Here is a 27,645-nt window from a genome sequence, read left to right on the forward strand (position 1 = left end):
GGGAAGTTAAGTGAAACAGAGGCATACGCACCAGGAATGGAAAAGGAAATCATGCAGAGCAAAAGCAGTGGGCTCTGAACTGCTCCAGCAAGCACAGTCACACAAGAAATAAGAGATTCTAGGGAACTGAAGGTGACCACGGAAGTAGCAGTGACATGACAGGAAAGATCAAAGGTTTGGAATCCAAACGGCCTTGTACTACATCAACCAGCCACTACCTTCATGGGCTTGGTCAAGTCATTTAATTTATCTCCGTATAAATGGTGTCATCTGAACACTGAGGATAATCCTGTCTACTTTGTAGAGTTATAAAGGTAAGCAAGGATTCATGGAGGTCCAGTGCTCTGCGCAAAGTCTAGTACTTAGCAAGAGCTAAAGTGATGATTGCTTTTTAAACAAATTAATGCTTTCCTTTCTTTTTAAAATTTTTAGCTATACTGCATGGCATGTAGGATCTTAGTTCCCTGACCAGGAATCAAACCTGTACCCCGAGCACTGGAAGCAAAGAGTCTTAACCACTGGACTGCCAGGGAAGTCCCAATAGTTGCTTTTATTATAAATAAGGCATTTTAAAGTATCCTGGAAGAAATTTCTGAGAGAAGTAGTTTTTAAATGGTTAAATTATGTTTTCACCTCTTAATCAGGTTAGAGATACATAAAATTTACATAGTGGAAAACTTTTATTTATATATATATATATCTCACTGGAAATTTTGCTCTATATAAACTATTACACATAAAATATTGGACACTGTCTCCATATTTTTATGACTCTCAGAGGTTATCTGGCTGCTCCTAGTCCTGTTTTGAGTTAAAGGAACAAAATGTGCTATAAAGGAAAATATCCTGTGCTCTACACAAGCCATCTGGAGGAGGAAATGGCAATCCACTCCACTAATCTTGTCTGGGAAGTCCCACGGACAGAGGAGCCTGGTGGGCTACAGTCCATGGGGTCGCAGGGAGTTGGAAACGACTGCGTGGCGAAGCACACATGCATGCTATGCAAACCAATGGAAACACTAAACCATGTGTGCACATATGTAAAATACCTGCAGTGTAAATATGTCCTACTGGTTAATGGCAGGGTGCATGCATGCTCGCTAAGTCTCTTCCATTGTGCCTGACCCTTTGTGATACTATGGACTGTAGCCCACCAGACTCCTCTGTCCATGGGGTTCTCTAGGCAAGAATACTGGAGTGAGTGGCCATTTCCTTCTCCAGGGGACCTTCCCAATCTAGGGATTGAACCCACGTCTCTTAGGTCTCCTGCATCGGCAAGTGGGATTTTTACCACTAGTGCCACCTGGTTAGTGGCGGAAACAGACACAATCTAGCTAACATTTTCATCAAATCACTTTATCAATTCACTGTTCTTTAGAAAGCCGTAAAGAGAAAACCAAGAGTCACTTAGAGCCTGCTTGGGCTATCCCAAATGATCTGTCAGTCTAGGATCACCTTTTTCATTCCTGTGCATTTCTCATGCCTTGAATGCAGCTTGTGAAAATCTTTTCTGACTCACAGCTATGAACTGTCAAAAGTATTGATGAGAATACTATCATCAACAGCCAACGGAGCCTATGCAAAAAAGTGAAGACACAGTGTCATGTAGACTAACTAGATGGCACATTTAAAAAAAAAAGGTCTTTATCTAGAAAAGATCTAAAGCTCCCTTAAACTAGTAAGACACGAGGAGATTGAGCCTTTGCTTCTTCATATCTTGCTGTTTTCCGATAGACAATGTTAGTGCTAAGCGTCACCGGAAAGTCTTGCCCTTTCCCTTTCTTAACAGAGTCCACACACTCACAACTGTTTGGAAATAAATCTATTATTCAAAAATCTCAAGAAAAAATGTGCAGTTTGTTCATATTTATAGACCATCAGGAGGGAAATGCATTTGATGTCTGAACTATTGGAAAAAACTTAATTTTCTATTTTACTTTGAGCATGCAGACAGTTTTAGAGGGTCATTTCAGAAATACATATATACGTGTATGTGTGTGTGTGTGTGTAGAGCACATGCTATTGTCTAAATCAGTTTTCACCAATCCTATTGAGAAAAAAACCTGCTGGCACTGAGCCACTCTAATATATATTTGAATGAAGCTCATAAGAAATAAGGATTTGGGTCATATCCCTTTGGGAGATCTAAAGCGAACAGTAGAATGCCAGCATGCTTGTACTTGGCAGAGTGAATAAAAACGTGCATAAATTTACAACAAAACTATTTTCAGTTTGCACTGTAATATTTTCTCAGATTATTTACTTTTATTGCACTATTTCTTAGACTTACAATAGGGTTCTGTGACCAAGACGAGGTAATGGACAATGTCTGAGGAAATGGATAATGAGGAAGAAGGTAACACACAGGTGCAGCCTGAAGTTTGAACCATTTATTAAGTTTATTAGCTTTTTTATTGCACGTGCCCATACAAAAGCCACATTGAGATGGGGGGAAAGTTCTGGTGCAGGCTAAAAGCAAAGAAATGTAATGTTAAGGATGCACTTTTTACTTTTTAATTGCCCCATGCGAGAGACTGTATAGACATAAAACATAGAATTGTATGCTTCCAAAGTGAAAAAGAGAAACTGGAAATTGTGTGGAATGACTGCAACCAAGGATGAAGTATATTTGCCGGAGCAAATTTCATTTTAAAATAAATACTGCTATCTATTTATATTTGATGTTTGAGATATGTGACAAGAAGCCGTATTTTAGTTAGTATTTTACTAAATTAAAACAAAGTGTCAGGAAGAATATTCTAAATTTACCTGCCAGCCTAAATCAGGGTTCTGTAATGTACCACAAATGCCAGAATGACAGAAAAGATGATTTTGAATGGCAGGGCCCCGGGGGCCTCAGGCGAAATACTGAAAAGAGGTGGATACTTTGTCTCCTCCGAGCAAAGCCTTTAGGGCTACTGTTCTCCTTCAAGCCACTGGCTGACCTCAGCTCCAGGTCCTTATTCTGGATTCTAGGCAAGCCTCTGTATAACTTTACAAGTTCCTTAACTAGTCAAGGTTTAACTTGAAACTTTCATTAGCAACAAGGTGTCCAGAGGTCATGTTTTCCTCTCCTAATAGCATCTCCCTGACTGTCCGTTGGAAATCCTGACCTGAATATTGAAATTTTCTGAGTCAGAAAAAAACGAAGACTAGAAATGACATATCTAAAAATGAACTAACTCTTGGTCCACGATCAAAATATTGTACATTTCATAAGATGTTCCTTCAAATACTGTGGTCTTAGCCTTGCATGTTAGGCTTATCCACAGCTGTTTCCTCACTTGTAGGAACTTAAGGGTGGACTTGTATGCTCCAGGGAAGTTTTTCTCTGCAATTTAATCTCTTTACATGCTGAGATGTTCTCTAGAATTTGCACTGAACTTCTCCACCCTCCTGCAATTGATTTCAAATATTCAGTATCTGTGTTGTATTGTTCACAACTTCCCTCGAGATCTTGATGTGCTTTGTGATATTTTTTCAGTTTGTTTCTTACCTACTTCTTCCCACAAAAATCTATTACATGTGGACATCATTTAGTGCACATAAAATATGCACAAATTCATCTCGACGTTAAATAAATTTTATGTGAAAGATCTTTTGTCTTTTATTTTTTACTTTTAAAACATCTTTTTTTTGTCTTACAGTGTATTCTGTCTTAGAGAACTCCATCACCTGTGTCTATAGTTTAACCAGTTATCTCTTCTAATTCTTTTTTTGAAAATTCAACTAACATTTATTGGGATCCTTTTAAGTACACTGCATTGTGGTAAATGCTTATATGTTGCAAAAAGAAAGCAAACCAGAAACAGATTACATATAATTCTTGGGAAAATTTTCCCAAGAGTTGTCAAAATGAGAAGCGCATTTTTTGATCTACATAAAAATATGTAAGTTATGTAGAAACAAATTAAATTCCAAATATTAGAGATTTTGACTGCTAAGCTACCTACCTATTGCTCTTACTCACTGTCTAAATTATCTAACTTGATGTTATCTGCGGGTCTTCCCTTCCGTCTCTACTTTTACAGGTGTCAACCCTACCTTGGAAAAAGCTGTGCACCATAGCTTTGTGGAAAATTACAGATGTGTGCATTTACAAGTGGTGATAAGGAAAGAGTTATCTGCATGCCTGAAACCCACCCAACACACTTCACTTAATTATACCACACAGCAAAGTCGATATTTTAAAGTGAAAGATGGATATTGTTATACTCATTATTATCATTATTACCCTGCCATTTTAATCTGCTTAAGTAAATCATTTAAGCCCCTATATGCTATAACTATCATCATTATTATGGTTTTCTGTATGATTGTTTCATTACCTAGTATAATCTTGGATTAAAAATAATTCTCTCTAACTCATTTCAGAAGTTTTAAATACTTCACCCACACTTGTACCCAATTTTTGATCTCAGATCCATGAAGAATAGATATATTTGAGAGGAGCAATAAGCAAATTTAAGGTAAAGTTTTGTCGCTAAAGCACATTTAAACTCCACTTTGCCTTTGGGGTTTTCTATAATTTACAGGAAAATGTGATAAACTCACTTTTGACTCATATCAATGAATTTCTTTGAAATAGAAAGATTTGAAGCATAGTTTGTTGGGATTAAAATTATTTGACCACTTATGAATTTAAGAGAGATAGTGAAATGTTACAATGTAGGAAATAGAGTGTCAAAAATAAATTCAAATATGTCAGCAATCTAGTCAACACTCATTTATGTAGAAATATCTCTCTTAAATTTAAAAAATACTGATTATATACTTGAGTTTAAAAAATAAAGAAATTAACTATATTAGATTTATATGAAACACATCTAACGCAAAATGAACAAAACGTTACAAATTTTAAAAAAGATTTACCTGGAAAATACCTCCAAAAGAAAAGTGGTATATAAATGCCATTAAAATGTTTTTTGGGTTTAAAATGCATTGCTAGACATAAATAAGGTGTATTTACACACAGAATTTTAAAAATATACAACTTAACAAGAAGACTTGGCAAATATGAAAATAGATCTTCTTAATAATACAACTTCAAAATGTAAGAGATAAAGCGAACAGAACTATGCAAATGTTGACAAATTTACTGTATATGAGAAGACTGACAGCTCACTTTCATGTAACAGAAAAAAACATAGAGGACTCAGATAGCAAAATTAATTAGAGTAAAATTACACAGGCACACACACAGAAATACACATACGTGTGTGTGTGTGTGTACATGTATGTACACATGTAGATATCTATCATTACATTCGCTAGTTGAAGAATATATCAATTTTTCCCCACAGGAGAAATTCTTAACATTTGTCTATTTGTTCACAAAGATAAGCCCTGAAACTTTCAAAGATCTAGTATTCTACAGGCTATGCCAATTAAGGTAAAAAGTCAATAAAATGCTTACAAAAATACTTTTGGAAATGAAAGATGCACAGACCCACACAAGATAATAAATGGAAACGGATGACCTCTATTTCTGCTCCCTAAATAGGTGTACTTAACAGTGAGCTTGGAAAAGCAGCTATAGGATTACTCATCCAAATACTGCATCCAAAAAGAGAAAATTTAAACACCTATTATGTTATGCTAGCATATAGTCTAAGGTAGAACTCTAATAAAACCATGGATTAAATACCACAAAACTCTGAGGCAATCAGAGGATGAGGAGGAGAAAGGTCATGGATGCTTCAAAGTTCTTTGTAATATTGGTGAAATTTTGTTTCTTAAGCAAAGCAGCAGTAATATGATTTATGTTTTATGTCAAGTAACATGAAAATGCCTTTTATGTAGGTCAAACACAGTGGACTATTGACCTGTTTGTGTGGCTCATCTAATCCATTACATCTGTTCTTTTGATTAAGTGATAATGATCACATGCCAGATTCTAGAGAAAAGACAGTTTGCATGTGAAAATAGGATATTAATACTTTCTGCAGTAGTGTAATGATCTCAAATATAATGGCCTTGGTAAAATTGCAAATCAATTTTTTATGGTAAAAAGGATACTTTATTGATTCTACTGTATTTTATTTACATTTTGCATTTCTTTTTGTGTTTAAAGTAAATTTAAAATGTGTATTTTATCCAAATAGAAAGAAACTACTTGGTGAAAGTATGAAAGAATTTCACGTCACTTTCATCCACCTTGACCCATTATCAGATGATGATGACGGTAGGAAGCTCTGATTTCAGAGCAGACACATCCAGACACTTTAAAGTTTTATGTTTGTCTTACAGGGCCTCAATACACATATTCCTTTTAAATCCAATGACAACATCACATTTGCCTGTTAAAGCATTCACAAAAGTACCATCTGGTTTTAAAGTTTCCAAATTGTATGAGAGATCATTTAAAGTATTGCTGGGTATAAAAGCCTTTTAATTAAGAAAATCCCGGGTGTTGAACTAAATCTAGGTCATCTTCTTACACTAATTGAGTACGCTCATAACATTTATTGTCATTTGCAATCTAACGATATCTCTGTATGTGGGATGACAAATATTCATAGAGAACTCAGAATGTATTTTAGAATTGTTGGGGGAATTGTCTTATTTTGTTTTCCTTTCCTTGGGGTACAAATAATGCACATTAATTTCACATCAATATCTTATGTCATTTCTTTTTCTTGGTTTAAGACACCAACTCTTACTTGAACACTAGTCCTGTTTATATTCCTACAAAAACAGATGACTAATAGCTAGGGTTTTGTTCCTCTTGTCCTTCTGCCAAATTCTTAACATAATTTGGCCAAATAGCCTTTTTTCTAACACCTGTTCTGGTCTCTTTCCCATTCCTTCTATTTATGTCTCATTTCCTGGTCTCCCTCCCTCTTTCCTGTTCACTCATCTCTCAGTTGACTTGGCACCCTTGGACTGGACAAGAATGCATTATCTTTGTCTAAAAATCTCTTAAATTTCATCGATGGGTTTTAACATCCTTTCCAGAGGGCTGAGCAGCCAGCTCAGATCCAGAGAGTCCAAATAAATGAGCAGCTATGAAAAAACATCAAAAACATTATTTTCTTATCTATTTTTTTAAGCCTTGGCTTACTCTATAAGGAATAGCTTGATTTATTAGAAGTCAAAATTATGCAAAGTGAACTGAACACAGGCAAATTGTAAGTGAGAATGCATCAAATATGAAAAGGCATAGAAACTAGAGAACTAAGTTAGGGTTCCAACTGTTTCTCAGGCCAGTCACTCAGACAGCAAGGATGGGGCAAACACTGATGTGGGCAGCTTGCTAACAGGCTGGATGACAACCGCGGCTACAATCCATCGGTCCCTTCTATCAACCATTAATTCTATGGCCATGAAAGCATCAAGATTGTCGGAACTGCTCAGAGTGCGATGCTTTGCCTAGAGAGTCATTGTCCATGGTACAGGGTTCCCTCTCTATCTGGAAGTACCGGATAACCATGAAACTTTCCATACCAGAATGGCCTAAAGTGAAAAAAAAAAAAAAATTCTTTTAGAACACAACTTGCTAACGGATGAGCAAGATAAACCCAGATAAAGCACAGGTGCTCATAGAAGGCTCGAAGCTCCAGGAGCTTGATTCTGGGACACTGAGTGTTGTTCAAGGCAAAGAAACTGGCAGGCCCTTCACCCTGCTCTGGGGGCGCCCTTCCTCTGCAGAGCTGCTGCAGAACATACACGGAACGTTACTTTCTTCTTTTGCATTTTTTCCGTCAAAGGGAAGATCTTCTTCAAATTTCTTTCAGTTAGTAAAAGCAGGTACAAACGTCGGCCTTGTGTAAAAGCCAAGCAGTGTCAAGCGAACTTTGAAAAGCTGGTGGTGCCCATGTAGATCTCCCAGGGCGGGCAATGGTAAAGAATCTGTCTGCTCATGCAGGAGACAAGAGATAAGGGTCTGATCTCTGAGCTGGGACGATCCCCTGGAGGAGGGCATGGCGACCCATTCCAGGATTCTTGCCTGGAGAATTCCATGGACAGAGGAGCCTGGTGGGCTATGGTCCATGGGGTCACAAAGAGTCGGATATGACAGCACTCACACACCCATATAAACAATTTATTTAAGATTACGCTAATTCACCAGTGTCACAGACATTATACACTCTTACGCCTCTGTAACCCCAAACCCACATTCACACAATTTCTCGTTGGGATGAAAGCACATTCAGGGGAAATTCAGCATGTTTGTACTATCAGTACTATCCAATATAGCAACAACAAATAGAAACCTTCATCTCTGAATACATTTTAGTGACTACTATCAATACTATCCAATATAGCAAAAACAAAAATAAACCATCTCTGAATACATTTTAGCGACATTCTTGCATGTTCTTTCTTCACAAAATGACATTCTTCAGCAAAAATCTGGATCCTGTGTTAGAGTTGGTCTTGGCATAGGAGTATAAATTTTGTAATCCTACCTTAAGCCCTAGGTGCTCTGTGTCCCTAATTGAGGGAAGGAACTTGGGCGTATTTTTTTTTTTGACTTAGACCAGTTGAATATGTTTGCGGCTGCTCAACCATTAATCTACTAAGTATTCAATTTCAGACAGGAGTTTTATTAATGTGTCCTTATTAACACCTCTGACAACTTCATAAATAACAATTCTAAGCTGAAAAAAATCCACCATAGACTAGAAGAAATGACTAGCTGTTGGAAGTGGAAAACAAGTTTTACTGTTTCTAACAGAAGCCTCTCAGTACACAGTCACAGCAAGACTCAAATCTGAAGCAACGTTTGAAATGAGTATTTATTTTTCTTTGAACAGTATTTTTTTCAGTGTCATTCTTCATTAGCTCAAACAGAAACAGCCTGTTCTCTCTTGCAGCTAGCTTTTCATAGTTGTGCCTGTAGAATTAACTCAGTTCTCATTATCCCAAAGGTTAGAACTACAATACGTTCCCTACCTCCAAAATTTTTTTTTTTTATATATGATGGGCTGGGTGTGTTTAATTACAATTTTGAAGAACAGTTAAAATGCTTATTGAGCCAATTTAGATGGGTTATCAATTGATACTCATTTAAGACTTTCCATTTTAATAAACATCTTTATTTGTAAAATATAGCCTGTTTCTGAAAACAGAAAAATCCTAATCATGATCAGAAATATAGTCCAGGTGGGCAATGTGTTGTCCCTTCTCTCACAGCAGGAGTCTGGATATGACATCCCTTACAGCAGCCTGGCTGGGACCAACAGAAAGGGCCATCGGTCAGTGGGGAATGAGAGAACCAGAGTGCTCCAGGACACCTGTGATCTCTGTGACCTCTTTCCTGCTTTCGTTCCCAAGGAGACAGGGCCATATAGCATCTCTCTAGTCACTGCCAAGGCAAAGTGTGTGTGCACAGTGGGGACCAGGAACTCTTAGGACCACAGAGATTAAAAAAACCGAGGCTCATAATTTATAGATGAGAAATGAGGGCCATTTTACTTCTCTTATTTCTCAGGAGTGTATAATAAACAATCACCTCTATCTTCTGAAATTATAATCTTTTTTTTCGGCATGTGGGATCTTAGTTCCCGAACCATGGATCCAGCAAACTGGCACGCCCTCCCTTCATTGGAAGTGCAGTCTTAGCACTGGACTGCCGGTGAAGTCTTGAACTTTTCTTCCTTCATTTTACCGACTCAGGAAATTATTGGAGGACTCTATACTGCTCACAGATCTTTCCAATTCAGATCATTCTTTTTCTCTTATTTCCCATCATTCAAGAGAACAGGGATAGTGTCAGCATTCTCAGTGCCTTCTTGTGATTTCCTCAATTGTTTATTCGCAAGTATTTATTTATTATCGCTCTGTTCCCAGAAGAGTGATTGATCTTAGAAATACAGTGATGAAAAATAGTCCTCCTCTGCTCATTCAATGGAACAAAAAAAGATAATTATACAGTTTGGTAGAGGATAATAGAAGTAAGAATCAAGTGTCTTAGGATCTCAGGACCAGAGAGATGTTAGCAATTAGTTTTGCCTGGGGCAGTGCTTCTTGAGCCTTCTGTTACTTCCAGACAATTAGAACACCCTCTTGTCTTATAATGTATCCTGTCTTGGGATTCCTACCATTGTCTCATCCTGATGGTATGTTCTCTTCTTCAAAATCTGCTCTGAATGCTTTTGACATTCACCCATATCCCTCAATGATATCAGTGACTCAATTGTGACTGCGTTTTCCAGTCCTTCCTGTTTCTTTCCAAAAGGCTCCAGTTTCAACAACAATGTTGGTGAATTTCTTTTTTTTTTTCTATCTAAGTTGTGCCTACTCTTAATAATTTAAAGGGGTTTCCAGTTGCATCTAGTGGTAAAGAACCCACCTTCCAATGCAGGTGACATAAGAGACGCGAGTTTGATCCCTGGGTGGGGAAGATCCCCTGGAGGAGGGCAGGGCATCCCACTCCAATATTCTTGCCTGGAGAATCCCATGGACAAAGGAGCCTGGCAGGCTAAGGTCCATAGGGTCACATAACCCAGTGATCTAGATCTCAGTTAATTTTGTGCGTTGACTTAGGATTTTGTGTGTGTTTTTTAAAGGGGTGCCGTAGGAGACATAAACATGAATAATATAGGATCAAAATGCAATAATATGCAACACTGCAGAGGATAGGAGACATGTGGAAAGGACAGGACTAACCATAGTTGGCAGGAAATGATGTTTCTTGTGAGAAAGTTCATGTAAATTTGTAGAAAAAAGTAAAAGTGTCTCAGGGAGGGACTGAGAGATAAAAATTCACACCTGGAATCCTCCTTCTTACAGAAAGTAGAGGGTAGATAAGAGATGGAAAAGTCAACCAGTGACTTGGTTTTTCCCTCATCTTCCAACCTCTTCATTTCTATTTGATTCCATTGGCCTCTTTCTCTGGCCAGGGAACCACATTCAGTCATTTGAGGGGTCTTCCCTGGGTGACTGTTCTCATTCTGAACTTCTCCTCCACCGGTTGAACTCCTAAGTGTGAATGGGATTCAGGAAAAGTGGCTGATTTTGTCCACCATGCTCATTACTTAAATTGGCATGAGTAAAGATTTGCTTAGGTGTGCGAACATGGCCCATCCACAGTTACATGCTCTTCCCTGTTCATTTACTTTCCCAGGGTGTTCACTAAACAAGAAAATCAGGGGCTTTAGAAGGGCCTCTAGAATTTGAAGTTCCAAGATTGGTTTTCATAATTGAGTATAAATTCCTTACGTTCATATTCAAACTTCAGGATGATACATTTTTAGCCTTTCCAGCACAACTCCTTCTGAATGATATTATTGATTTTGAAGCTCCTGAAGAGAGTTGAGTCTGGCAGTCATAGTTTGTACCGTCACCCTGCTCAACCTGGCTGATCTTGACTATCTCAGAGAAAATAGTGTGGTAGGATAATAAGATATGCAAGCTTGTGTTTGGACAGCATGTGGAGAAACTGGATCCAAGTTCTATCTCTTTAACTTTTTTTTTTTTAACTTGGGCTAAGATAAATAACTTCTCTGAGCTTCAGTTTATTCCTCCAACAAATGGGTATAATGATAAGGACAATGATATCTCTACAAGATAAAAGAGCACCTAGAACACACTCTGTAAATGAATCTGAGCTTATTGTTGGTTAATTTAATCATATTTTCTGAGAAATATGAACAGGAAAATATTAATCACAGAAGTGAGTGTGCAGAAAATTAAATTTGAGAGATCTTTGTGACTCCGTGGACTCTACAGTCCATGGAATGCTCCAGGCCAGAATACCTGAATGGGTAGCCTTTCCCTTCTCCAGGGGATCTTCCCAACCCAGGGACTGAACCCAGGTCTTCTGCATTGGAGGTGGATTCTTTACCAGCTTGAGCCACCAAGGAAGCCCAAGAATATTGAAATGTGTAGCCTATCCCTTCTCCAGTGGATCTTCCTGACCCAGGAATTGAACTGGGGTCTCCTGCATTGCAGGTGGATTCTTTACCAACTGAGCTATCAGGGAAGCCCGAAAGATACATAAAGAGACTCCAAAGAGAGAATTGAGAAAAAAGCATAAATTATGAGCAAGGAAAAGATAAATAATAAAGAGAAATTTAAAACAAAATAAGTGAAGGAGTGACATAATAAGAAGACCTCAGAGAGCTGACTATTCCAAGCTCCCCAAAACTGATTTGCACTCTGCTCCGGTGCTCCTGAAGTTTAGCTGAATAATTTATCTGTAGGGACCTGTAATCCTATGAGCTCCATTCCCCCATTCCTCATAAAAGCATTCTGTGACTAAGGTTACTTTAGAGAGTTCCTTGTTAAGAAACACAAAACAAAAAACTGACATAAGATGTTAGTCTTATTTGAAAATATTTCTCTTCTTATACTTTCAGCTGTGCTGTTCTGTTCCCCCAAATACTTCACAAGAACTGCAAAGGTCATTGGATATACTGAGCATAAGACAATGATGACTAGAAGGAGCTATTATTTCCTCTGGGAGCACTCGAGGGAGATGATGGTACCTAGTGAATAGGGAGAGAGGCAGAGATGAGAAAGACATTCAGGAATAACTGGCCAGAAATATTAGTGCATCTCAACTTTCCTGGGACATCAAAAACTAATTTGAGAATCTGCAAGAGGCTGAATTATACAGATCATTTTTAGCATGACATGGCACATGGACCAATCATTCTATTCTTTGACAAATAAAATGTCCCCATTCAAGGCATAGTGAAAACTCCTGAACAAAATCTGATTGGTACAATTTATCTTTTGAGTCAAGCCCTATGATGTAGGACTATGTGTAGATACCTGCCTTTGACCCAATAAGTTATTTCAGGGTAGATATTGGGGGCACTCATCCAAGACTTGGAAGTTTAGGTCAATTGGGACCAAAACTGGGAATTACCTCAAGTCTTGGAACATGGTTGGACAATGGGATAAGGAGAAATATATCCATTATAAATTACCCAGTCTATAATAAGTATAATCTTAGGTACAGATTAAAATGCAGTGGAACAAAAAGAAAGCTTATTGGAAAGCAACACTGAAGATCAGAGATACAGGCTAAAGACCTAGGAGTAATTCGGGTTATAGACAACAAACAAACACGTAAGGGTTTGAAATTGTCAAGGAAAACTCAAAGTCAAGAAGATGAAAGGTGATAATGAAGAGGACGAAGAATCTCATCATTTAAGATATGGGGAGAGGAAGGGTGCATAAACAAGCAGCTTCAAAGGAATGAAAGACGTCAGGAGGGGATGGAGAAAATTATTGAGGAAGGAAGAAGACCCCAAAGACAGAAGAAGAAGTCAAGGATGATTATTAGCAAAAGCTGTATTGACTGCAAAGAAGTTGTGTAAATCCCCAAAAAGTGAGCTTTATGGGAATGGCACAACCAGGATCCTAAAAAAATTGGTAGATTGAGTAATACATGGAAGGCATGGAAACACATGCTGTTAGTGTCAATATATTCTATGATATTTGGCTGAGCAGGGCAGGGAATAGGTTAGACAGGAGGTGGGACCCCTAGAGTCACGTGGTGGAGTTGTTCTTGGTTTTTTAAGAGGAGAAATATAGCTTTGTGTGTGGACTGGAAGATAATGTTAGAAACAAAAATTTCAAGGGTATGGGATTGACACATAAGGACATACGTCATAGAAAAAAAGACCACCGAGGAAGCGACAAAGAATAAGCTCTGGAACACAGATGGGGAGCTGGCTTTAGAAAGGAAGGAGTCTTTTTTTTTTTTTTCTTTATCCTTCCTATCATAGGAAGGAAGGAGAAAAGTACCATATGGATGCAGGTTTAGCTATTTTTTCAATGAAAGAAATGAGGACCTTTATATTGTTTGGAAAGAAGCAGATGACATTTTCCAAAGATGCCATGCCAGCATATCCCATGGCACGTGCTCGTCTTTCAAAGAGGTGTTAGCATTCCTCTTCGGAGACATGAGGTCCTTTTTCCTTTCTCTAGACAGAGTGGCCTTCTGATGCCAGGTTATGCAGCAGAGCTGACAGAGTATGGAGGACAGAAGAGCCCACGTCAGGTGTACATAGCTGGACTCCTATACCGTCACCTGCACAGTGATTGGCTGAAGGTGTCCCTGAGATGAGTCTGACCTAGCTGGGAAGCTGAGGAACGCCTAGAGAAGCAAACATCTGCAGATGATCAGTTACCCACACGGGTGAGCCAAAAGTAGCTTCTAGAAGGGAGATGTGAGTTTATGCCTCTCGTTCCTTTGGGCCACTCTGTTCCACTTCTTTGCAGTTTCAAGATCAACTGTTTCAAACGCTGTTTCATATGAGACTTCTTTCCCACTCGGGGAATTGGGTTTGGAAAAGGAAGACAATGGACCACGACAGCCCCCATTGCTCCATTTGCTCTTAGGGACACAAGTCAATTCATCCACATTGTGAGGATGGGGGTTTCCATCCTCCTGCAACTGGTCATAGAGGACACCTCATATCAGCCCAGGTGATGGTCAAAGACGAGGCTCTAGTGCAACATGTTGGGAGAAGTGAGCTCTAGGCTGTCATCTCATGCATCTTGTCTGTGCCCTCTGGTCCTGCTTCATCCTAGATATTCCATGTCTATCTGGTGAGGAATCACTGCTGTGCACACCCACCACTGCCCTGTAAGGCCATCAAGACCCAGCTTAGGTAAGCAACGGGATGCATGGCCTCATAGAATCCATAGCTGAGTGCTCAGTCTCCACAAGTTATAGCAGCATGTAATTTTTTTTACATGCAGTTTTATGCGATAGCGTAACTGGCTTTACTCCAGAAAACCACACTCCACTTTGCAGTTCTCCTTCTCAAACTTGTCATAGATTCCATTGTTGTTGTTGTTCAGTCGCTCAGTTATGTCTGACACTCTGCAACCCCATGGACTGCAGCACACCAGGCTTCCCTGTCCTTTACTATGTCCCAGAGTTTGCTCAAACTCTTGTCCATCCAACCATCTCACCCTCTGGTGCCCCCTTCTCCTCCTGTCCTCAATCTTTCCCATCATCAGGGTGTTTTCCAATGAGTAGGCTCTTCCCATCAGGTGACCAAAGTATTGGAGCTTCAACTTCAGCATCAGTCCTGCCAATGAATATTCAAATCTGACTTCCTTTAGGCTTGATTGGTTTGATCTCCTTGCAGTCCAAGGTACTCTCAAGAGTCTTCTCCAACACCACACTTCAAAAGCATCAATTCTTCAGCACTCAGCCTTCTTTATAGTCCAACTCTCACATCTGTACATGACTACTGTAAAAATCATAGCTTTGACTATATAGACCTTTGTTGGCATAGGCTCCATGCTACATCCTTTTTAACCATTGGCAAGTCCATCACCATGGAGTTTTCGGATTATATGACCCAAGGATAAGGCCATAGAACTTTTTTCCCCACCTCTTGGCCTTATTCAAAGAAGGTGACTTTCCATTTAACTTGATCTATTATCCCAAACAATGTTCCTAGTTTGATTGAGTTTCTCTTAGGATCTATGAGCAATACCAAGTATCGTTCATACTTTGTAGAATGACATGAAAAATGTCATAATTTATCTTTACCTTCAGAAGCAATATCCTAGCATGTTCCTGCCCATGGGCTCTCTAAAAACTTTATTTTCCACCCACTACAGGACATGTTTCTTAGCAAAGTCTCCATCATGCAAGCCCTCTCATGTTCACCCTGCCTGAGGAGAATGATATCATCCGTGCCTGATGTTCTGTATGGATGTCCAGATGGTCTGGATATTTTCAGACTATATTGTGACAGAGGACAGAGTTAACATAGCTCTGAAACATTACACTTAATGTGCATTATTTTCAATACCGCGTGAATGAGAACTATTTCTGATCCTCTTTCTTCCGATCCTCTTGCAATGGAAAAGAACACGTTTGGATGAGTTTGAGTTATTCCACAGTCATTCTCCAGGCTCCATCTAGTCTTGCAAGAACCAGATTGGCAAAAGAATGAAGATATGATACACATCACAAGGCATGGGCCTCCTTTAGACCTTTAATGAGGGTATTAATGTTCATCATTATTGCAGAATGTAATACTGTTTTTAATTAACTATCCTCGCCAGGAAGGGACAGGGAAGTTTTGTTGACTTCTTGGAGCCTCAATGAGCATTAGATACTAGAAATTAATGATCCATTAAAATGTGATTTTTCCTGGGTCAATTTCTAGTAGCTAAAGTCGAAGCAAGAAGAAAGTGAGTGATCAACTTGAGTCAGGGATTTTTCTCAATATATTAGAAAGTTTAAGGACTGTACTGAGTTATGGACACAAGTGAAGGATTATGAAATGTTTGACATATATGGGAAGAAATGAAGACAAGAAGGGGCTAAGTATTTGGAGTAGATGTAGAGTCCTGCAGAGGATTAACTTATTAAGTTTTGAAGATGCCGAAGGACTAGTATGGGCATGACTGAGAGACTTGGAAGGAAAAGAGTTTTGGCCAGACACTGCAAAAATACAATTTAGTATGGAGCATTTCCAGTCTGAAAATAATCAATGTGAACCCACAAAGAAATGAAAAAGTGTAATTCCCTTGTGAGAAGTTGAGTCATGGAAACTTTTATAGATAAGGGATTTGGGGGAAATGTGTGTGTGTGTGAGAGAGAGAGAGAGAGACAGACAGACAAGAAACAGAGATAGACCCAGAGACAGATGGATGTAGAAAGAACATTTTTAGCTGTAGGCTGAGGTACAGAACGTGCTTCTGAGCATTGGAATGACTATGAATGGTGCTCTTGGAGCATGAGACATGTATCTTCCACGTATGAAGACAGCCACACATGAAGTCACTAAGGCATGGCAGGGTCTATACCTTTCAAGAGCAGGGAGAAGTTCCTTGGGACTGTGGTGCAGGGAAATGGTAGCTGATGAGACTAGAAAAATAGAGTAGGTCAAACTGCATGGTGCCTCCTCATATGTCAAACTAAGAAAGATGACCTCATATGATTATTGTGTCTCCTAAATGAGCTCCTTAGCAATTCTAGGGCATATTTCATATAACTTTGCACCCTGTATCAGCTAGCAATCTGTGACTTAGTAATGATTGTACAAATAATGCAATAGTGAATGTTTTCAGACTTAGTAGCTGTTCTTGCAGAATTTATGACATGCTCAAGTGAGAGGGGATAAAGGGCCCTATTTATTGTATGAAGAGCATCATATTTCTACTCTCTCATGATAGTGTAGATTTAAAGAATAATTATTAGGCATAAGTAAAATTTAAGAACATCTATATTAAGAAAGTGAAAGTATTAAGAAAGTGAAAGTTGCTCAGTCGCCTCTGACTCTTTGCAACCCCATGGACTATTCATACAATGTCTGGCTCTAGGTGAGTGATCACACCATCATGGTTATCTGGGTCATGAAGATCTTTTTTATATAGTTCTTCGGTGTATTCTTGCCATGTCTTCTTAATATCTTCTGCTGCTTCTGCATGATTCTTTTTTTCAAAATCCATGACAGCATCAACATGAAAGTTGCTCAGTCATGTCTGTCTCTTTGCAACCCAGTGCACTATACAGTCCATGAAATTCTCCAGGCCAGAATACTGGAGTGGGGAGCATTTCCCTTCTCCAGGGGTCTTCTCAACCCAGGAATCAAACCAGGGTCTCCTGCATTGCAGGTGGATTCTTTACCAACGGAGCTATGAGGGAAGCCCTGTATTAAGAAGCAGATTGTAAAATGTATACACTATTATCACTCATCACTGACTCTTAACAAAATTAAAGAAAAACTTTTCTAGACAAGCAGTTAGTAGTTAATTTCTTCACTTTTTGTTTAATCTGGCAAACTGTTTTCAAAGTACAAATACTGAGTATGAAGAGGACATAGCCCCAAAGCCTCTCTCTCTCTCTTTCTCTTTTTTTTTTAACTGAAAAAAATTTACAGGAAGGAACTGATTGAGAAGTAAACTGTATCTTTTTAAAGTAAAATTGCCCAATGCTGAGAGCATCTTCAGGAAATGAGAAAAGTGAAATCCATAAAAGTCTAAGTTGGCTAAACCAGATGTTTAAAAACCTCCTGTGTAATAAATAATATGAATAGATTTTTGTGACCAATAGAGCAGAATTTGATTTGAATTTGATCTCTTCTCAGGATTCAAGTTTAAGAGGAGAAGGAGAAATTTGAACTGCCGAATTCTATACCCACAGAAGAAAAAGGAGACAGAGAAAGATGTTAGGTAATATAACTTCTTTGCTTTCTGAATTTTTTTTATTAACTAATTTTTATTGCAGTGTGTGCTGTCATTTCAGTCATGTCTGACTCTTTGCGACCCTGTGGGCTGTAGCCCATCAGAATCCTCTCTCCACGCCCTCCTCCAGGGGATCTTCCCCAGCCAGGGATCAAACCTACAGCTCCTGAATTCCAGACGGACTGTTTACCAGTGAGCCACCAAGGAAACCCTGGTAAAGTAAACTACCTTAAATACTCTTTCTTGGACCCCTCTTTGATGATGGCTTAACTGTGAAGTCACTTGTACATCATAGAGAAAACTGTCTTAAATATGCTTTCTGATTTGATCAGGGCCTTTCTAACATTTAAAAGTGAGGCAGAGAAAAAAGCTCATACACTTGGTGACGTTGTTGAGACTAAATTAGCCAAATCTGGAATTGTCTCTGTCCAGATTTCTTGTTACATCAGGTCCTAAAACTTACAGTAACAGTAAAACCATTTTACCCAGGTTTTCTGCTGTTTGAGGCCAAAAGTGTCCACATGGTTACAGAATTAATAGAGCTTAAATGATGAGGGTGTTTAGGAACCAACAACCTTCAATCTGGGACTGAAAGGGCTGGCAGAACACGAAAAAAAAAAGTATGTGGGGCTGAAAGGAGGAGACATGCATAACAAAGAATTAACAAGGAAGTAAATAACCTTGATGTCTCACATTGCTCTATAAGCGTTTTGGTGCTCACTGGATGGTTGGTGGAAATGCTTATTGAGCACAGATGTTATCTTTTAGCTTCCTTTACAACCTGAGAGCACCCTCTGTGAAGTAATCATATTGTAATTTCAGATGTAATTTTAACACATTCTTTCCTGAATAGCATATGTGCGCGTGTGAGGCAATCATCATAAGAATATTGTATCCTTTTAAAAAGAAGGATTTCTTTTTATTCATGCACCTTATAATTGATTTTTTAAAATTAAAAAATAATTTCCAAGACAATTCATATTGAACATTTCAACGGGGACCTGGTTTTCACCTAGGATACAGACACAAATTGTCCAAGTAGGTTTAGGATGAGCGTCTAGACTTTTCCATAGAAAATAAAGTAAAACTAGAACATAATCAATCAGAACGACAGAAAGATTTTCAGGTCAGACCAGAATTGCAAAAATAGCTTTCTCCTCCTATCTACTTTTGCTTCACTGCCCAAGATGTTTTCTTCTGTTCCTCCATATGTCTTGGAGTCTCACAGGTTTCCTGGAGGCTACTCTTCCTTGTCTGTATCCAGAGATTTCCCAGGTCATCTCACTCACCTCACTGACTCAGCTCTCTCCTGCGTCTTAAACACTCTGACCCTTTATTCCCAGACCAGATTTCTGTCCGACAGAGAAACCGTGCAATCTTCACATCCTTATTGGAGATGGTTTGTCATTTAGATACCTCAAAATCAAAATATGCAAAACCGATGCTTGCTTCCCTAAAACCCTGTCCTCATTTTCAAATTTTTATGTAAATGACTATTGCCATGTACTTGCACCAAAAATTCAGAGGCTTCCCCTCCATCCTGTTCCACATCAAACTAATAAGCAATATATCAGTATCTATTAAATAATTTAGATATAATACTTCCTTCTTTGCCCCCACATCTTACCTGGAGCTCTTATCCCTCTCCCACCTGGATTATTACAAAACCTATTAATTGGTCTCCCTTCTTCCATTTCATTCTCTATGACTTAGGCTTTCTAAATATAATTTCTTTCTAAAACACAATTTTGATAAAATTTTTCCAAAGTCTTTTGTTGCATCCGAGATAAACCTCATTATGTCTGAACTTTCATACTCTGCGAAAGCCCTCCCTCACATAACCTTGCACTTGTCCATTCTACCCAGCTTGAAGAAAGCTCTGTGTTAGCTGGTAGGAATGTAAATACCAATGCCACTTTCCCTTGGTGCAGAAATGCATACAAAACTCTCAGAGGATCCTCAGATCGCCTATTTCCCTTCCTCCTCCCAGTCCTTTGCACACACTTACCTGCTATTCACCTGCCTAAGAACATTTCACTCACATGCTATCAGGGCTTCCTTGATAGTTCAGCTGGTAAAGAATCCGCCTGCAATGCAGGAGACACCAGTTCAAATCCTAGGTTGGGAAGATCCGCTGGAGAAGGGATAGGCTACCCACTCCACTCCAGTATTCTGGCCTCGAGAATTCTATGGACTGTATAGTCCATGGGGTTGCAAAGAGTCAAACATGACTGAGCAACCTTTCACTCATCTGCTATTCACCTGCCTAAGAACATTTCAATCACATGATACAAGCCACACACTTCAACTACAACACTTAAAAGAGTCATAATGTCCTGTGAATTAACTGACCCTCACCCTCTAACTCCTCAGTAATCTGAGGTGAATCCAAGTCCTGTGCTCCCAGGATACTTCACTTAACCAATCACAAAATTTCTTTTATTTTTGCTCCTTAAACAGCTAGCTACGTTTGGGGCATATACTCCTCACTCAACTTTTAATTGGTAACATAAGTCTAAAGACATTTCAATGACACAGTATTTTGGACTTTGCGGTATTTGGCTCTCTAAGATTGTTTTACAGCAAGTCATTGGTCCTAGGACCCAAGTTCAGTTCAGTGGCTCAGTCGTGTCCGACTCTTTGTGACCCCAAGGACTGCAGCACGCCCGGCTTCCCTGTCCATCACCAGCTCCCGGAGTTTACTCAAACTCATGTCCATCGAGTCGGTGATGCCATCCAACCATCTCATCCTCTGTCATCCCCTTTTCCTCCTGCCTTCAATCTTTCCCAACATCAGGGTCTAGGAGCCAAGTTAGGCACTGACGAGGTAAAGATATGTAAGGTTGTCTCTTAGTGTATGTGACTGATAAAAGTTACTCTAGGATAATCCGTTCAGAATACACTGCATGCCAGAGCATATTAATTTCATTTCTACAATGATTTTGTGTTTTAAATTCTTTGGATATTCACCATATCACTGTAAGTGAACCCAAGCAAATATTGTTATCATTTCCATTTACTGGTTCAGCAAATCAAGATTCAGAGAGTGAAAATATTTGCACAAGGCCACACAGCTAGTTAATGGTAAACCCAGGCCTGAAAACCATATGCTTGGAATATGTCACATTGTCCTAGCACTGACAGATTCAATTTAGTAATCCCTGCTGTGTTTTATGAGCTTCCCTGGTGGCTCAGACAGTAAAGAATCTGCCTGCAACGCAGGAGACCTTGGTTCGATCCCTAGGTTGGGAAGATCCCATGGAGGAGGACATGGCAACTCATTCCAGTATTCTTGCCTGGAGAATCCCCATGAACAGAGGAGCCTGGTGGGCTATGGTCCGTGGGGTCACAGAGTCGGACACGACTGAGTGACTAAGCACGGCACAGCACCGCATTTTATAGTTTACAGACACATCCAGAACGGCACGGTTCCAACCCTTAAAGAAAGAAGAAGTTACTGAGCCTCCATCCTCTACTAAATTTTGTAAGCATATTAACATGCTTTAGTAAAAGGATACATTGATGACAGAGAAGTCTTCAAATAAAAAGCTCATTACTCAGGACTCAGTGCTAGATTTTGGCCTCACAGGGATGGGTAAATTTGTGACCAGAACACAAGTAGGCTGATTAATCCCAAATAATTTACAAAACTCTATGGTCTGTACCAATTTCTCTATGACCTAAATGTTAAGTACAATTTATTCCCTCTAGTCCACTCAGTCACCCTCTGAACATGTGTATTATGCATTAAACGGATGACAGGAAGTCATTTTTTAATCCTTTCTTTAGAAACTGATCTTTCAAGCCTCTGGGAGGCTGATCTCAAGGGAAGCATTTGCCTTCTTTATGGGATTATCTGTCTGTTATGTTGAATGGATCTCATTTCAGGAGTCATCGGGTCAATTAATCTCATCATTAAGGATCCTCTTAAGAGCTCATAAATATCATTGAATTCACACATCTCAATTGACGGCTTACTTTGTGTGTGGTCAATTGGTGGATACTTACTCACAATTTGAAACAGCAAAACCCCTGATAGTTGCCTATTAAAGGGTTTAATTTTATGTCAGGGATTGTAGAAACAGAAGTACAATAATGCGGTGAGATACACTCAACCAGTGTTTCTTTAAAGTTCGCATTTTCATCTCTCTTACTTTTGTTACAGATTACTGACAAGAAGAGGTGAGGAATAAAGTGCTAAGAAGGGAGAGGCAGAGAAGAGGCAAGGGAAAGAGATGGACTTTGACAGAAAACAACGTGATGGAGTTAAGACAAGAGGAGCTGAAGTGAAGCAGGAAGTAACTAGAGGAGGAAGACTGATCACCCAGACCCACCAGCCACACTTACTCAGGCTGGGCGCAAAGAGAAGCCCACGTTATATTAGATACCTATGTTATATCCAGATACCAGCCCACGTTATATCCAGATACCTAAAAGCGATAAATGAGGCCGACACATCGTAAGAAAAACACATTCTATTCTCCTTCCTTTTCTTGTTTAGTCACTCAGTCGTGTCTGACTCTTTGTGGCCCCGTGCACTGTAGCCCACAAGGCTCCTCCATCCATGGGATTTCCCAGGCAAGAATGCTGGGGTGGGTTGCCATTTCCTTCTCCAGGAGATCTTCCCGGCCCAGGGATAGAACCCACATCTCCTGCATTGGCAGGCAAATTCTTTACCACTAAACCATGAGGGAAGACCTCTCTTTTCTTTACCAATTCACTTTTATAAGAGTAAGACTGAACAGCACATAAGGCTAAGATGTCTGAATGGTTTTATTTTTACTCATATCTATGTGTTTTCTTTATGAGAGAGCAATGTTTGGACAAGAAAGAAAAAATATACATATAATAAATTACTAAATATTTATTCAACATGATTTATTATATGCCACTATTTCACCAATGTCAATTATATTGTTACCAAGAATTTTATTTAATCTGATATAAATAAACTAAAGAAAACTATATGACAATTAAAAAAAAAAGAAATGCAACCTCATAAAAACATATTTCTTCAAATCTTTGAAATAACTAAATGTATCTTTTAAAGGTCATCAATCAAGTATAATTAATAAATCAAATCTTATGGTTTTTAGCACCTTTGATATAACTATTTCTAACAAACAAATAGTGAAAAGAATTCAATGTACCAAAAAAGAAAGAAACTAAAGAATTAAAAAGTAAAATGTAATTATATTCCAAGTGGTCATAATAATAATTTCACAAAAATAAAAATTAGAGTAAACGGAAACATAAAAAAGTAAATTAAGAATAAATTTCACATTTTTTATTCCAAAATATTAAAAAATGAGCTCTAAGAGAAATAATTTGTAATCCAGAAACATAAAATTTTAATTACAATTAATTAAAGCTACATTATTTTTGGAAACAATTCTATTTGAATAGATGATTTAAGAAATAAAAGTATCTAGTTTTAGTAATCAATAGTTATTTGATTGCCAAAGTCATGGAAGTAAGGAATTGGTAGAAAGTTACTTGTGCTATTAAGTGATGTACATTTTATAATATCACCAATTGTTCAGCTTTTCTGTGCAACTGTTGTGAATAATGAGCTAATCCTGAATTCCTAGGGATCCCCAACTTGGAACAAGAAGAGAAGCAAGAAAATGGGCACTTGGTAGAACCAGGCATAAACTAGTTATTATTATTATACTCCCTGAAAGAAAGGATCAGCAAGTTAATTAACTCCCCTTCTTCTTATATTAGCACTTTCACTGTTCAAATACTCCACAAAGTCCAAAACATAGGCCATCTCTTACATTGGCTGTAGCACTCACAGCATTTCATGCAATACCCTTTCTCCAAGAATATAGAGATGAGGTTTCAGACACTTTCCTGTGGAGTGAACAGGTGTTTGAATAGCATCAGAGTGCTGTACCCTGGTGATGGGTGCTGGAGGAATACTCGTACCCAGGCACTGATAATATGGACTTCCCTGGTGGTGCTCGTGGTCAAGGACCCGCCTGGCAATGCAGGAGATGTAAGAGACGCAGTTTTGATCCCTGGGTGGGGAAGATCCCCTGGAGGAGGGCATGGAAACTCACTCCAGTATTCTTGCTTGGAGAATCCCATGGACAGTGGAGCCCGGCGGGCTACAGTCAGTGGGGTCACAAAGAGTCGGACACGACTAAAGCAACTTAGCACACAGAACCAGGGATTCTCTAACCAGGTTTCAGGTGGTCAGGGGTGCGGCGCGGAGCCCTGGGCTTTGAAGAACTGGGCGTAAAGTGGATGCTTGAAGAGCAGGGTCTTTTCCCAGCTGAGCTGATGACAGCATTCATGTCATGAGCTGAAGACAATCAGTAAAAGGTTGTTTCTGGGTTTTTTTTTTTTGTATCTTTCTGATTTAGTCAACTTAATTCTCTAATACACACTCACCAGTACATTCTAAGGAAAAACAAGGAAGCACATATTTATATATTAATAGTTCCTTATGATTTACATTAAATTGTCACAGAATGATAAGGTAGCCACAATGCTTTTGTTCTTCCTGCCTTTCAGCTTAGATACTGTGTCACAAAAATCTTAAGAATTTTGCTCAAACTACCACTTGAACCCAAGGAAATCTGGCTCCAGAATTCAAATCCTTCAACAGAAACCTAAGTCTTTGTCAGCATGAGAAGCAATGCTATATTTCTCTTGAGAATTAGTACTTCCTAGAGGACAAAAAACCATCGCAATTAGCAAAAATAGTAATATGGTTTTTTTCACATGTACAATAAGATTTTCTACCATTGGATCCAATTTTTACATTAGGTTCTAGGAAGAGCTGAGTTATAGATGATTGGAACCTAACATAGCTTTTGTATTTTCTCTAACAACAGTATCTGACTTACACTTTCAGGATGAATTAAAGAAACACATGAATACTTGAATTATTTCTCAAAAGAGAAAAAGCTAATCTTTAGGGGTTTCATTATTAGTATGTATTGGAATGGTTCATCTTAATGTAATTGGAGAAGCAGATTGCTGTGTTGTTAAATTTTTAAAAAATATTTTGAGCTTTTATCTAACTCTAAATGTTTTAAAAAAATAAAATAGACATGCATCTATATGTGTGTGTATATATAAATATACATATACATACATATATATAGTGTGTAACTTCAACCAACTAAATTTATTTTAGGTTCTCATTTCTTTTTATCTTTGTGTTTTACTTAGTTGCATTTAAGATAGCCACTAAGAACAATACTTTTATCAAAAACAATAACAAAATGATTTATATTTAATTGAAAATCTTCATACAAATCTGTGTAATATACAAGTAGATTGCTAGGTCAGTAAATGTCACAATGATTGATCAGCAGTCTCTCTTCTTTAGGGCCAGAGCCCAGGTACATGAATCGAATAAGCTCATATATTTTCATTTCAGAAGGTAAAAGATTTACTAATGAGATGTAATCTCAAGTACAAGATAGTCATGGCAAAGCATTGTTGACTGGTTTAATAGTCTTCCTAATCTAGATAATTTTTATGAATTTAATAAAATCTGAAAATTGTCTGTAGTATTAATAAACAATAAAATTTATTTTCCTTTGATTATATATATATTTTTTAAATCCAACATTTTAAGTATTTAAGACAGGAATCAGACAAACTACTTGCTGGCCTACTGCCTGCTCTGTAAATAAAGTTTTATTGAAGCACACCCATGTTAATCTGTTTCTGCATTGTCCATGACTTCCTTTGTGCTCCCAAGATAGAAATAGCTTCTGCAAAAGTCTCTGTCTGGTCTCCAAAGCCACAAATAGTTACTACGTGTTACTTTACAGAAAAAAGACTACTGACTATAAATAATTTTTTTTTCAATTATCACATAATTTTTCAAATGGTTCAAAGCTACTTTGAAGATACATATACACTCACCACAGGTAAGAAAATCACATATTACTCTCACCTGTGAGTTATAGACCATCACATCCAATTCCACACACAATTAAAATTTACAAAATAATATTCACTTATTCAACATATATTTATTGAAGGCAGAATATGTGCCCTCAATAAATATTTGCACTTAAACACTTTTCAGTGGTAGGTCATGATTTAGAAATGAAAGAAAGGAGGGAGGGAGGCAGGGAGGAAGGGAGATTAACCAGCACATGTCTGCCCCGCCTTGCAGAATTAAGCTCCAGGAAGTAATACATGATAATCTCATGTTCCCCTGAGATCTGAACTATGAGAGGTCTTTAGCCCTGAGAGAGAGCAAGAGTGACCGGCCCTTCTTCATAAAGAGTAACAGAAGACGTAGGATACGGTTGTGTACTATACATTATACAGTTTTTATATCTTATATATACTAAGTAAGCTTTTAAAAACAGAAACACGTATTTATTTAATTTGGTTGTAAATCCTAGTGCCTTAAACTCTGCCCTTTAATGAAAGACTAAAGAAAGGAGTGCATACTAAAAACTTGACATATTTAGGAGATGAGAATGGATACTCAGAACATTTAAAAAATTGAACATTATAAAGGAAGCATTCAATTAACATCTGATTAATTCTTGACAAAAATTAACATTTACCAATTAAATAATTGAGAACTGATTTGTGATTCTAACTAGCCATTGTTCGAATTTTGAAAGAAATGACATATATATGAAGTTGCAGTTAAATTGCAAACTCTTTTTCAAAGTTAAAAAGTAATGTCTACAAGAATTAAGAAAGTAATGTAGTTCTGGGCAGTGTGTCTAGGCATGACAGAATAAAATGAATATATGGTATGCTGTTCTTGTTTAGCCTCTAAGTTGTGTCTGACTCTTTTGTGACATCATGGACTGTAGCCCGACACGCTGCTCTGTCCATGAGATTTTCTAGGCAAGAAGACTAGAGTTGGTGGCTTCCTGACCCAGGGATTGAGCCTGTGTCTCCCGCTTGGCAAGCAGATTCTCTACCACTGAACCACTTGGAAAGCCCGAATGGGTGGTATACTTGATGTCAGTGCATAGAAGTTCTTTTATGGGGAAAAAAAGAGAAAAATAAATGTCTTTATCTTTAGAGCTCTATTATATTTAGAAATAATGGTTTAAGAATCTTTTTTTTTTAAATTATTTATTTATTTATTTTTGGCTACGCTGGTTCTTTTATGCTGTAGGGGTTTCTCTAGTGGCAGAAAGTGGGAGCTACTCTGTAGCTGTGGCTTCTCATTGTGGGGGCTTCTCTTGTTGAGGAGCACTGACTCTCAGGCACATGGGCTTCAGTTGCGGCTCCCAGGCTTTAGAGCCCAGGCTCAGTACTTGCGATGTATGGGCTTAGTTGCTCCGCGGCATGTAGGATCTTCCTGGTTCCCACATGGGGATCATGCTCACGTCTCCTGGGCCACCAGGGAAGCCCAAGAAATGTTTTTGTTCTATTAAGAACTTAGTGATGGGGAACTCATTCGTATGAGGAAATATACCCGAGTCTGTTCCACAACTGGTATCTGATATTGCAAGACAACAGACTCTGGGACTCTTAATGCATCTTCACTGATCACCAGTGGTGATCTCTAGGTAGCAGGAAAGG

At 38.4% G+C, this 27,645-nt stretch overlaps 1 long non-coding RNA gene across 2 annotated transcripts in view; it reads left to right on the forward strand.

Moving 5' to 3' along the window:
• The window catches only part of LOC145528899 (uncharacterized), a 53,800-nt gene extending 31,212 nt beyond the window's left edge, over window positions 1-22,588 (forward strand). For both annotated transcript variants that reach the window (XR_014070778.1, XR_014070776.1), the window contains exons 4-5: window positions 18,021-18,105; window positions 22,283-22,588. This is a non-coding gene — a long non-coding RNA (uncharacterized LOC145528899). The remainder of the gene's footprint in view (window positions 1-18,020; window positions 18,106-22,282) is intronic.
• The last annotated feature ends 5,057 nt before the right edge of the window (window positions 22,589-27,645 follow it).

Source organism: Giraffa tippelskirchi, chromosome 12 (assembly GCF_054371585.1).
Source record: "Giraffa tippelskirchi isolate mGirTip1 chromosome 12, T2T-mGirTip1v1.2.pri, whole genome shotgun sequence".
Taxonomy (NCBI): domain Eukaryota; kingdom Metazoa; phylum Chordata; class Mammalia; order Artiodactyla; family Giraffidae; genus Giraffa; species Giraffa tippelskirchi.